Source organism: Erpetoichthys calabaricus, chromosome 11 (assembly GCF_900747795.2).
Source record: "Erpetoichthys calabaricus chromosome 11, fErpCal1.3, whole genome shotgun sequence".
Lineage (NCBI taxonomy): Eukaryota > Metazoa > Chordata > Cladistia > Polypteriformes > Polypteridae > Erpetoichthys > Erpetoichthys calabaricus.
This window is the reverse complement of record NC_041404.2, coordinates 27724201-27737580: the sequence shown is the minus strand read 5'-3', so window position 1 is coordinate 27737580 and position 13380 is coordinate 27724201. Positions and strand designations below refer to the sequence as shown.

Here is a 13380-nt window from a genome sequence, read left to right as displayed (position 1 = left end):
TCCCCAAAGGAAAATTTGCCTTTTTATAGAAGCTCAATCTTCTTCTTATTATTTTGGCTGCTCCCATTAAGGATTGCCACAGTGGATCATCTTCTTCCATATCTTTCTGTCCTCTTTATCTTGTTCTGTTACACCCATCACCTGCTTGTCCCCTCTCACCACATCCATAAACCTTCTCTTAGGCCTTCCTCTTTTCCTCTTCCCTGGCAGCTCTATCCTTAGCATCCTTCTCCCAATATACCCAGCATCTCTCCTTTGCACATGTCCAAACCAACGCAATCTCGCCTCTCTGACTTTGTCTCCCAACTGTCCAACTTGAGCTGACCCTCTAATGTATTCATTTCTAATCCTATCCATCCTCATCACACCCAAGAAATAATAATAATAATACTTTACTCCAGAGAGCAGTGTGTCGTGCTCATCTCTGTATTCCTTTATCACAGTTGACTCTGTTCCCAGACACAGATCCAATCCCATCAATACATTTGCTGAAGACACCATCATCATTAGATTAATCACTAACAGTGATGAGAGAGCTTACAGAGAAGAGGTCTACCTATTGATTCAGTGGTGTTAAAACAACAATCTCATCTTTAAAGGAATTCTACACCTAAAAATGATATTTATTTTAATATGTTACTTACCCTATATTGTTTGCAGAGGGATGACCAAGAACAATTTTTAATCTCATGTTTTCATGCAGAATGGAGATAAAAAAAAGTTTATAATTGAAGCCAATAGCAAACAAATGAAAAAACATCCACGCCAAAAAAAATCTCACATTACTTGTGTTGCATAATCCATAGGTCAGGTATACAGCCTTATACACAAAAAATGCAACATGCATGCTTCTTTGCTAGAATATTTTTAAACAGTTACTTTCAAATTATTTAGCATACATCAAAAACAATAAACTAAAGCCTTATTGAAGTAACTTTTTTGAACTGAAGACAGGACTCTTGACCTATGAATGAGGGGGAGAGGTAGATCTTCAATTCAAAAAGTCAATCTTCCGAGGCTTTAGTTTTCTGTTTATGATGTGCTCTGAATATTTCAGCCGTATCTATGTTACAATTCTTTATCAAAAAAATATACATTGAGAAGGTGGTGATCAGCTTTACATTTTTTGGAATGACCATAACTGGCAGACTGAAGTGGGAACAACACATGTCATTTGCTTTCAAAAAGGCTCACCAGCACCTCTATTCCCTGAAATATCTGTGGGCATCTATCTCTGTCTGTTCTCACAAACTTGTATAGGTGCACAGTGGAGTCCATTTTGACTGGCTACATCACATCCTGGTATGGCATCTAATTGTCTCAAGATTGTAAAGCACTGCAGAGGATGTGAAGGCACCACAGAATGTTACCTGCACTCAGCTGCCTTCTGTTTAAAACATACACAACACTCACCGCCTTAGAAAGGAAAGCATTTTAACTCATGACTTCAGCCATTCTGCACAACAACTTTTCTTTTCTGCCCTTTGAGCAAACAGTTCAAGACCATTGACACTCACAGTAGTAGATTCAGAAATCAGCTTATAGTATTATATTTTTAATAAGATTCAGAATAGCAGTGGTAATGTTTTTCATGCACCATCTGTTAGAATGAAAAATATAATGCACGACAAAATACATTCCAATAAATGGTTCATTGTAAACATTAACGCTGAACACACCCAACAGAGTATAACTGCTAGAAAGACAAAAACTGTCTTATATTATTGATTCCCTATTTTTTAGGGTTGCAAGAAATTAGGTTTGAATCTAATAACAGAGTTTAGCTTGTGTGCCTCATAGTCCAACTGAAGAAAAATGAAGTAGGCAGAGCAGAAAGACAGACCATAAGAGCAGCATATTCTTCCAGATTAAATAAAGTGTTCAATGGTTACCAATCCCCCAGTTTTATACTAGCAGGGGAAGAGCACAAATGGAGACCTCAAAAGACAGCAACTAATGACTGGCATTGCAAGGTGTGACCAGAGAGTAAAACTAGAATGCTTTACTTCCAAGTATTAGTAAATTTACTCTGATTCTTGAACAACCCCAGAACAAAGGCTCACTTCCAGCCCTTCAGAGTAAAGATAACAAAGACTAAGTATCACTGCTACAGTGGTGCCTAGGTTAATATACCACACAACCTAATGTTATGCAAGCACAATATTTCCAGTTATTGATGTTGTTCTAAGTAGAATGTAATAACATACAGCACATCTATTATATGGTACTTATAAGTTCTTTGTTTTCCAGAATAGTCACTGCAAACCTGTCTGATGGTGCAGCTAAAAACCTCAGAGTGGTTATGTGTTGTCACATTCACATAGGAAGTTAGGGAGAAAGAAAAATGATAATCATTACAACAAAATTCAAGTACTGAAGAACTTGTAAATCAAAGATAAAGTTTCACCTAAAGAATTGTGCAGTGCAGTAGACTAGAAATCCTGTAATAATATCTAAAAGCACACTTAACAGCAATTTTTTCCAAAGTACTAAATTCTCTGAACAAGAATTCAGACAAATAGGACTCATTGGCTTGTGACCTTTCACTAGTCACTACAAATGTTGCGTTGTTTTGTTTATTGTCTCTGCATTCATACTATGACCACACAGGATGCTCTAGTAGCACTTCTTCACCACAAAATAAACCCAGGAATAGCTAATTAACAAAAACAACTAGGCTACTTGTTATAAGCAGAAGGTAAAACCCTGCCAGCTCCCTTGCCCTCATCATACAGCCTTTAAAACCTGGTCTGTTTGCTGGAGTGCCTGGCCCACTTGTCTACTCAACAAAATGACTCCAAACTCTCCCTTTTACTTTCTGTTTCTCTCACTTTCTCTCTCAGTCATTTCAAGCCCCAATTCTCCTCCTGACTCCATGCTAAAAGTTCTAATGGTGTTTAAGCTGGTTTATATCACTTCCTGGGGCTAACTTTAAAGGCAATCCCCAGAACTAATTTCTATTCTGATCTAAGAATAGATCACATGAACTTGGTGACCAGGAAATGAGATCAAAGCGATATGGAAAAGTTTGGTCTAAAGTTTATGTGGAAGTGTATTTCAGCTTATTCTGTACTAAGAGAGATAAGAAAACGCAGAGTGACACAACAGAGTGTGACCAAAATAAAATTATGGAAAAGGAGCAGGCAGAATCAGAGTCAATACCCTGGAAAGAGTCAGAAGCCAAAATAGCTGTAGAGAGCTGAATCATAATGACAGCCAAAAAAAAATATTGCAAAAAGGTTATTCACAAGCTATTAAATTACCTGTAACTAACATAGAACATAAGGTTTGTTTTTGAATGAGAATCCAATATGGATAATTCAAACAGCACAGTACCGCCCTAAACAGAGGTCACATGAAGATGTAATGTCCATACTGAGTTTAATAATGGATGTCATTTCTACAAACAACATGGCTGCAGCTGCATGGACTTCACTTTGTAGCAGCCGTTTTAAAGAGAAAAGGAATCAGGAGAAGTTGTGATGTCAAAATAACAATAGCTGCAACCATGAAATCGTGAAATAAATTCATAAAGCTCAGAACATCAACTAAGAATTGAAGTCAGGAATGAGTGAATAATTTTGCAGCCAAACAAAAAAAATCAAGACCAGGAAATACTAAAAAGATAAACTCCTAAGGCCTTTTTTGTTTGTTTTTTTTTTTGGAAGAATATAAAATCTCAGACTACAGTGAAATGTATGTTTCTGAGCTTTAAACAGTGGTTTTGATGTTGTCTTGCCTGTTAACAATGTTGCAACCCATATAGAAATGGCGGCATCCATAAGAAAACAATACTGGAACATAATTTAGTTAATAAGAGACTTCAAAACTCTGCAAATGAAAAACTTAAAAGTCAAAATACATCAGCAATCATCAGAAAAAGATCATGAAACATTGCATTAAAATTTTGCAAACAGTAACCAGACCCAAAATAAATACATTATACATACAAAAATAAAAACTAGGGGTGTCAAATAACAATTCCATTGTGAAGTACTCTATGTCCTCAAAATGTCCTCTGGCCATCTTTCCAGAGCTGAATCTGATGGCCTTGGGTATGTCTGCACCTATGAACTAAATGACATATACAATGGGTCAGGACTTAAAGGCATTTGCACAGCTGCCGGCTCTCCTAGAGATAGATAGATAGATAGATAGATAGATAGATAGATAGATAGATAGATAGATAGAAAGATAGATAGATAGATAGATAGATAGATAGATAGATAGATAGATAGATAGATAGATAGATAGATAGATAGATAGATAGATAGATACTTTATTAATCCTAAGGGGAAATTCACATACTCCAGCAGCAGCATACTGATACAAAAACAATATTAAATTAAAGAGTAATAAAAATGTAGGTAAAAACAGACAATAACTTTGAATAATGTTAACATTTACCCCCCCAGGTGGAATTGAAGAGTCGCATAGTTTGGGGGAGGAACGATCTCCTCAGTCTGTCAGTGGAGCAGGACAGTGACAGCGGTCTGTGGCTGAAGCTGCTCTTCTGTCTGGAGATGACACTGTTTAGTGGATGCATTGGATTTTCCATAATTGATAGGAGCCTTTTGAGCACCTATCGCTCTGCCACAGATGTCAAACTGTCCAGCTCCATGCCTACAATAGAGCCTGCTTTCCTCACCAGTTTGTCCAGGTGTGAGGCATCCTTCTTCTTTATGCTGCCTCCCCAGCACACTACGGCGTAGAAGAGGGCACTCACCACAACCGTCTGATAGAACATCTGCAGCATCTTATTGCAGATGTTGAAGGATGATAGTCTTCTAAGGAAGTATAGCTGGCTCTGTCCTCTCTTGCACAGAGAATCAGTATTGGCAGTCCAGTCTAATTTATCATCCAGCTGCACTCCCAGGCATTTATACGTCTGTACCCTCTGCACACAGTCACCTCTGATGATCACAGGGTGCAGGAGGGGTCTAGGCCTCCTAAAATCCACCACCAGCTCCTTGGTTTTGCTGGTGTTCAAGTGTAGGTGGTTTGAGTCGCAACACTTAACAAAGTCCTTGATGAGGTTCCTATACTCCTCCTCCTGCCCACTCCTGATGCAGCCCACGACAGCAGTGTCATCAGGGAACTATTGCACGTGGCAGGACTCCAAGTTGTATTGGAAGTCCGATGTATACAGGCTGAACAGGACCGGAGAAAGTACAGTCCCCTGCGGTGCTCCTGTGTTGCTGACCACAATGTCAGACCTGCAGTTCCCGAGATGCACATACTGAGGTCTGTCTGTAAGATGGTCCACGATCCATGCCACCAGGTATGAATCTACTCCCATCTCTGTCAGCTTGTCCCTAAGGGGCAGAGGTTGGATGGTGTTGAAGGCGCTAGAGAAGTCCAGAAACATAATTCTTACAGCACCACTGCCTCTGTCCAAGTGGGAGAGGGATTGGTGTAGCATATAGATGATGGCATCCTCCGCTCCCTAGACAGCTTTAGAGAGACAGCACCGTCACATAATTCCTATCTGGGACCGTGTCTCACAGTAAATGCTGTCAGAGTTAATTTAACACTGGTGACTTTGCTGTGTACAGCTATGATTACAGCTGAACAAACTTCTGCCGATGTTACACTCCAACATTTAACAATAATCCTAGCCATGGCTATTTGAAAACTGCGAGAGAAAATTTATCAACTATATAATGAATGGATGGATACTTATAAAGTCACTTTCAAATTGATGTTACTTTGGACTCTACATGTGTCACTCAGAATCTTAACCATTTTGTTCTGTAGCTTCTCTACTTTTACTTTGTTAGTCTGTAGAAAATGTTTACCACATAAAAAGGTCAAGTTCTTTCACAAATTTCTTTCTTTCTTTCTTTCTCTCTTTCTCTCTTTCTTTCTTTCTTTCTTTCTTTCTTTCTTTCTTTCTTTCTTTCTTTCTTTCTTTCTTTCTTTCTTTCTTTCGTGTTTGTTCCTTCCATTATTCTGATAAATGCCTAAATGTGGACTATCTTTAAGCCTGCTCACACAAACATATGCACTTTTGATAAATAAAACAATTCTACAAATCACTTTCAAAGAAACACGCCGTAACTGACGCTCCCTCACAATGCAGATAATGACCTCATTTGGGACAACCACTCATTCAACACAAAATCAAACCAGAGGTACCCAAGGATCCTCTAAAGAGACACAGTACCAAAGGAGTCCAGTCTTCGTCTCAGGTCACTGGACAGGGTCCATGTCTTGCAACTATATAGCAAGACAGGAAGGACCAGGACTCAAAAGACTTGGACCTTCGTTCTTTTGCACAGATATCAGGAGCACCACACACTCCTTTCCAGTGATCTAATGATCCCCCGTGCTCTCCCAATCTGTCTACTGACTTCATAGATAGAGTCACCAGAGACATGAATGTCACTGCCAAGGTAAGTTAACCTCTCAACAACATCAACACTTTCTTTGCAGACAGACACATTGCTGATGGCTGTGCCCAAGTAGTCATTAAATGCCTGGATTTTGGTTTTTATCCAGGACACTCGCAAGCCCAGACACACAGACTCCTCGCTTAGTCTCTCGAGAGCCCCAATCAGAGCCTCCATTGACTCATCATCGTCAGCAAAGTCGAGATCAGTGAATCTTTCTTCACCAACAGATGCCCGACAGCCACTGGACCTCACAACGCTGTCCAACACCCAGTCCATGCAAGCACTGAACAGAGTTAGAGCAACAACACACCCCTGATGAACCCCAGAATCAACTGAGAAAAACACACAGGTTCTGCCTCCACTCTGCACAGCACTCGCAGTACCAGTGTACAGGCCAGCAACTTTTGAGGGGATCCTGCAAAATCTCATGCTGTCCCACAGGGCAGCTCAATTAGCTGAGTCAAATGCTTTATGAAAATTGGGAAAGGCTGCAAACAAATTCTGCCAATATTCGCATTTGCACTTGATGAAAACCCTCAATGCCAGGATGCAGTCAATGATGACTTCTTAGGCATAAAACCAGACTGTTCCGGTCGCTGGTAGGTGAGCAAGTGATCACGGATGCTATTGAGGACAACCCTAGCAAGGACCTTACCTGGCACAGAGAGCAGTGTGATCCCCCTGTAGTTGTCGCAATCCAGGCAATCACCTTTCCCTTTCCAGATAGGGACGACAAGTCCCATTTTCCAGTCAGTTGGGAAGATACCCATCTCCCAAATGACAGCAAAGATGGATTCCAAGGCGAGGAGGACAGCCTTACCAACAGCCTAGGGAAGTTCACCCCGGATACCACAGATCCCTGCAGCCTACCCTACCATCAGCTTGATGCATGAAATTAATTTCCTCCTTTTGAAGAAAAACCTACAAAAAAGCAAAACCATTTTAAATATTTGTTTCTTTCATTACCTGAGAATTTCTCAAATGAAGACATTTTAATGAGAGATTTGCACATAGTAAATTCAAATTAATGTGTTGTTATAGTAGGTTTTGTTATTAACTTTAATGTCACTGTTCTCTGTGCCCACTGTTATGGACTCATTCATACAGGGAGACCAAGTATGGTACACAGGGGCACAGCATCTTCATTTAGAATTGCCGAGCCAAGCACAGGACTAGAGAGCCAAAGACAACTGGAGAACTGAATAGTCAGCCTAAAGACAGACCAGTATATTTCTGTCTTCTATCAGCACACTATCCTTGTTGGGAGAATGAGAACTGTATGTAGGCATTGTGCTATTCCTGTATTTTTGAAGGTGGGGTTTGAGTCCTTTCCTGTCCTTGTTTGGATCCAGAGAAGAACCTGCACATAGAGCCACTAGAATATAAGGATGGACCTACGGCCAACACTTTGAAGCTGCTGGGCGGAAGATTATGTCTTCTGTCCGGTGAAAATCCTTTCAGTGTGGCAAATGAAAGATGGCAGACTGTGTTGGTCAAGACACCCACATGCTTGAGAGTCTGTCATAAGCTTCCCGTTTGTGGTATCCGCAGTGAAACCGTCAATAAAGAGCTAAGTTATCCTCTATACTTCTTGTGTAATCTTGTAACCGTCATATTGCATGCAGGAGGGGATAATACCTTTTTAATTTATAATTATTTAAATTCAGGTTAATTAAAATGCCGCAATTGAAAAGAACACATTTCCAGAGAGCTAATGCCTCTTAAGGAAACGTGTAAGATTTTCAACAGCTCTCAAGTTGCTGATTGCTTCATTTTTAAATAGTGATACATTGCTATTAGTTAAAAATAAAACAAACTAGAACCAGCAGTTGCTGTTCCACTAATAAAAGAAAGGCAACGCTGAACCATTCATTAGACATCATTTCATTTTCTAACTCATTTAATCCAGATCAGAGTTGCAGTGGAGTTCTGAAGCCTATCCCAAACAGCTCAGAGCACAAGGCAGGAACAAACCCCCGGACAAACACACGCACCCACACATATCAATTTACCTAACCAAAATATCTTTAGATGGGGGGAGCACCCGGAAAAAACCCACGCAATATTCAATATTCAAATTCCATACAGGGAGGGCGTAGGACATGAATTCTTGTCGCCTTACTGCACTGTGCCACCAATTCATTTGACGTAGCCCTTGATTATCTCATGAATTTGCTTTTTTCCTTGCAAAAGATCAGAGTTTAATGTAAATTGAGCAGTATTTTAGTAAGAAAAATTACTGAAATGATTATCTTTGTCTTTCTAGGTTATATAAGCAAGTACAAGCGATCTGGATTAAGACATTAGAATTACTTTTGAAAGAATGAACTAAAAATTTCAAATACATTTTGAGGAATACCTTCCTTCAAGAGGTCAAAGAAGTGAACTGATACTTTATCTCAAATGTCTAAAATTATAGCTGGCTTTTTCCATTTTAATCCCTTCAATATGTAATCCCTTTTTATGCCTTTGGAGATGTTCAAAAGGCTTCAATTTAGGTTTACCCTCAATAAGAATCAGCTGCCAAAGTTTCTAAAAATGCCTCTGTGTTCTGAAATGGATTTATTTCCCTTTTTGCGAAAGAGTAATATGTGAAGTTAAGCTTCATTCACACATTTGTGTTGTCCTGCATTTCCACAGCCATATAACGCAGGTAATCCTTGGCATACAAGTAAAACTAATACCATCTGTTCATATCACTGTGAAAGAGTGCGGTGTACTTAAAAAAGTTTAATATTCTGTGTAATGTCCACATGAAGACTCGCAAACACCCACCTTTGTGTATTTTTTTCCACAGGTCACACAACACAAGGAGCCTGCCCCTTATTCTCTAGCCATTGTACTTTTTAGTTTCCTATAGATGAGGCTGTGCACATCCACAATCCAAGCACCATGAATGAATGTACCCATCATTATCTCTGTCTACAATGCATCTTTAGGATTGCATTCAGCATGACTGCCATTATACAGTAACTGGCAAAGCAGACATCATACTACCAGAATAACCAGCTCACCAGCATCCCTGCATCTGACAGGAAATAGCTTCAGTGATTTCAGTTTCAGTAATTTTTTTTTGGACACGAAACCTTTATTTAAATACAATTTGACAGGCAGATACATATGTTAGTACTTGAAAATGCATAAACCTACATTTGTTACCAAAAAACACACGGAGAGCACACATGCATTAACATATGTCAATGTATGTAGAAGTTTGAATCAAACCTAACAGTTTTTCAGTCTTGTGCTACATCTCGAAGCAAGACTGACAGCTGTGACAGCTAGCAAAACTGTAACTTTCATATTACAAATAGTGTGAATGAACTGCTAAACAGTTTGTTAGCTTTGTTTCTTTTGCACATTGTAGAAAATGCATTCTCAAAATGATCCGTCTTCTTTGTTTACAAGTAACGTTGTAGGTGCTGGAAAACAGCTCACTTGAAAGCCTGATTTTCAGAATATGATTCTCCATCTTTCACAGGTCAAAACCAGGCAACTACTGATTGAGTGTCCGAGTTGCTCAGGAAAAGCTGGTAACAGCAGGGCAAGTAGGAGCCATTATTTAAAAAATATGTAAAACAAACAAACCTGACCAAACCACTGTTGACTGTATGCCTGTGTACAGCTCGAACACTATTATACCATTTATAGAATAGTATAGTTCTTTACTTGTCTTCACTCGTCCTATGTTTATGTATATGTTTCACTGTGGGCTGCACTGTAGGCCTCCATTTTAGAGCCGGTCCCAAGCCTGGAAAAATGGGGAGAGCTGACATCAGGAAAGGCATCCGGCTGTAAACATCACTCCAAAACCTAGAAAATATCAATCCCTCTTAGAAGTGGGAAATATTATGAGGAGGAAGAAGTATGCTGTGATACTGTGTATGGACTGTATGACAAAATAAGCCACTTGACGTGACTTGGTTTTTCTAAGGGATGAAAACATCACCAACTTAGTGTGACATCAAAAAAAAAAGCCTATAGGCTAGGAATGGTGTGTTTTGGGATGTGCTACTGCATTTTTGCCATGTATGTTTTGTATTTACACTAAAAAACTGTACTGTTTCCACACCACCTCAGTATGGACACCATAGTGCTTTGCATACCTGAAATGCAACTCGATAGTGGGCCTTTTTGAGTAGTACCCTTGTTTTTTTGCCATTCTCTCATACAGCCCAGTCACTTCTGTAGGTCCTTCCAAATTTCCATCAATTTCTTGCAGCTTGATGATGCTCTTCATTGCTATTTTGGATTATGTTAAGTAAAAAAAAAATTCCAAGGTGACGAAAGCAACAGTTTGTTTAATGGCTCCCCAGCAACCCTGACCCAAATAACAAGGTTAGAAAATGAATGGATGGAAGAAAAATTCTTTTGGTGTGTTTTATCTTGCAATAAATATTTACATTGATTTGTTACAGTTCAGTCATTTTTATATACGGTGCATCTGGAAAATATTCACAGCGCATCACTTTTTCCACATTTTGTTATGTGCCTTATTCCAAAATGGATTAAATTAATTTTTTTCCTCAGAATTCTACACACAACACCCCATAATGACAACGTGAAAAAAGTTTTGAGATTTTTGCAAATTTATTAAAAATAAAAAAATTGAGAAAGCACATGTACATAAGTATTCACAGCCTTTGCCATGAAGCTCAAACTTGAGCTCAGGTGCATCCTGTTTCCCCTGATCATCCTTGAGATGTTTCTGCAGCTTAATTGGAGTCCACCTGTGGTAAATTCAGTTGGTTGGACATGATTTGGAAAGGCACACACCTGTCTATATAAGGTCCCACAGTTGACAGTTCACGTCAGAGCACAAACCAAGCATGAAGTCAAAGGAACTGTCTGTAGACCATCCGAGATAGGATTGTCTCAAGGCAAAAATCTGGGGAAGGTTACAGAAAAATTTCTGCTGCTTTGAAGGTCCCAATGAGCACAGTGGCCTCCATCATCCATAAGTGGAAGAAGTTCAAAACCACCAGGACTCTTTCTAGAGCTGGCCGGCCATCTAAACTGAGCGATCGGGGGAGAAGGGCCTTAGTCAGGGAGGTGACCAAGAACCCGATGGTCACTCTGTCAGAGCTCCAGAGGTCCTCTGTGGAGAGAGGAGAACCTTCCAGAAGGACAACCATCTCCGCAGCAATCCACCAATCAGGCCTGCATGGTAGAGTGGCCAGACGGAAGCCACTCCTTAGTAAAAGGCACATGGCAGCCCGCCTGGAGTTTGTCAAAAGGCACCTGAAGGACTCTCAGACCATGAGAAAGAAAATTCTGAACTCTTTGGTGTGAATGCCAGGCGTCACGTTTGGTGGAAACCAGGCATGGTATCACCAGGCCAATACCATCCCTACAGTGAAGCATGGTGGTGGCAGCATCATGCTGTGGGGATTTTTTCAGCGGCAGGGACTGGGAGACTAGTCAGGATAAAGGGAAAGATGACTGCAGCAATGTACAGAGACATCCTGGATGAAAACCTGCTCCAGAGCGCTCTTGACCTCAGACTGGAGCGACGGTTCATCTTTCAGCAGGACAACGACCCTAAGCACACAGCCAAGATATCAAAGGAGTGGCTTCAGGCCAACTCTGTGAATGTGCTTGAGTGGCCCAGCCAGAGCCCAGACTTGAATCCGATTGAACATCTCTGGAGAGATCTTAAAATGGCTGTGCACCGACACTTCCCATCCAACCTGATGGAGCTTGAGAGGTGCTGCAAAGAGGAATGGGAGAAACTGGCCAAGGATAGGTGTGCCAAGCTTGTGGCATCATATTCAAAAAGACTTGAGGCTGTAATTGCTGCCAAAGGTGCATCAACAAAGTATTGAGCAAAGGCTGTGAATACTTATGTACATGTGATTTCTCAGTTTTTTTATTTTTAATAAATTTGCAAAAACCTCAAGTAAAGTTTTTTCACATTGTCATTATGGGGTGTTGTGTGTAGAATTCTGAGGAAAAAAAATGAATTTAATCCATTTTGGAATAAGGCTGTAACATAACAAAAGGTGGAAAAAGTGATGCGCTGTGAATACTTTCCGGATGCACTGTGTATATATATATATGTATATATATATACCACTGAGTTTAGTATCCTGATCCACAGTGGGTGAAAAACAGTGTAGCAAAGACTGAAATGAATATAGAAATAATGAAGACAGGACTACTAATCTTAGTTGAACTGATAAACAGTGCAAGTACATTATATTTTATACTTCAAATGACTCGTCTTTACACTGAGAGGAATATAAGAACTTATGCTATTCATTAAATGTGTCACTTATTGCTTTATTCCTTCTGATTGTATTTCCAGTTGCATCTGTGATTTCTGTTCCTGCATTGTGAACTTCCTGCTTTTGGATTTGTTGAGCTAGAATCTTATTGCCCTTCTGTCCATGTTTATAACAACAAGGGCGCATTTTAAAAGTAAGTTGTTTAGTTTCTCATGTTGTCAAGAGCTACAATTCTCATTGTAGAGACAGTCTTATTTAAAAAGACTCATCTGAAGTAAGTTTCCAGATCACCGTTTATGATGGGACCGCGAAAGTCTGTATACTTCTCTCGACATTAATTTGAACCCATATTAATCCAGGTTACAAATGTTATCACTTGAGAGTGACAACCTTTGAACCCATTTTATCCAACTTAGGTAAATGGAAGTCGGCATCTATCCCAGTGCATGGCAAGGACAGCCATGGATGGGGAGCCAGTCCCTTGCACAGCATACACAGTTGTGCATACTCCTACACTCCATCACACCAGGACAATCTGAGTCACCAATCAATTTAATCTGCTCCTGTGGAAGACAGAACAGTGCGGACAAGAACACATGTGCAAATTTTATAGACTGTGATTCATGGTAGCTATTCAGCTATTTGACTATGTCAGCCATGTGTCTTCTGCTTACTACCAACACGTTTCTTTACAAGTTAGTCACAAATGTTATCAAAATCTTATTTATATTGACGGAGACCTGAAACTTTTTACTGGC

At 39.8% G+C, this 13380-nt stretch overlaps 1 protein-coding gene across 1 annotated transcript in view; it reads left to right on the top strand.

The window, feature by feature from the left end:
• The window catches only part of pitx1 (paired-like homeodomain 1), a 554834-nt gene that overhangs the window by 106377 nt on the left and 435077 nt on the right, over positions 1 to 13380 (top strand). The gene's annotated exons all lie outside the window — the stretch shown is intronic.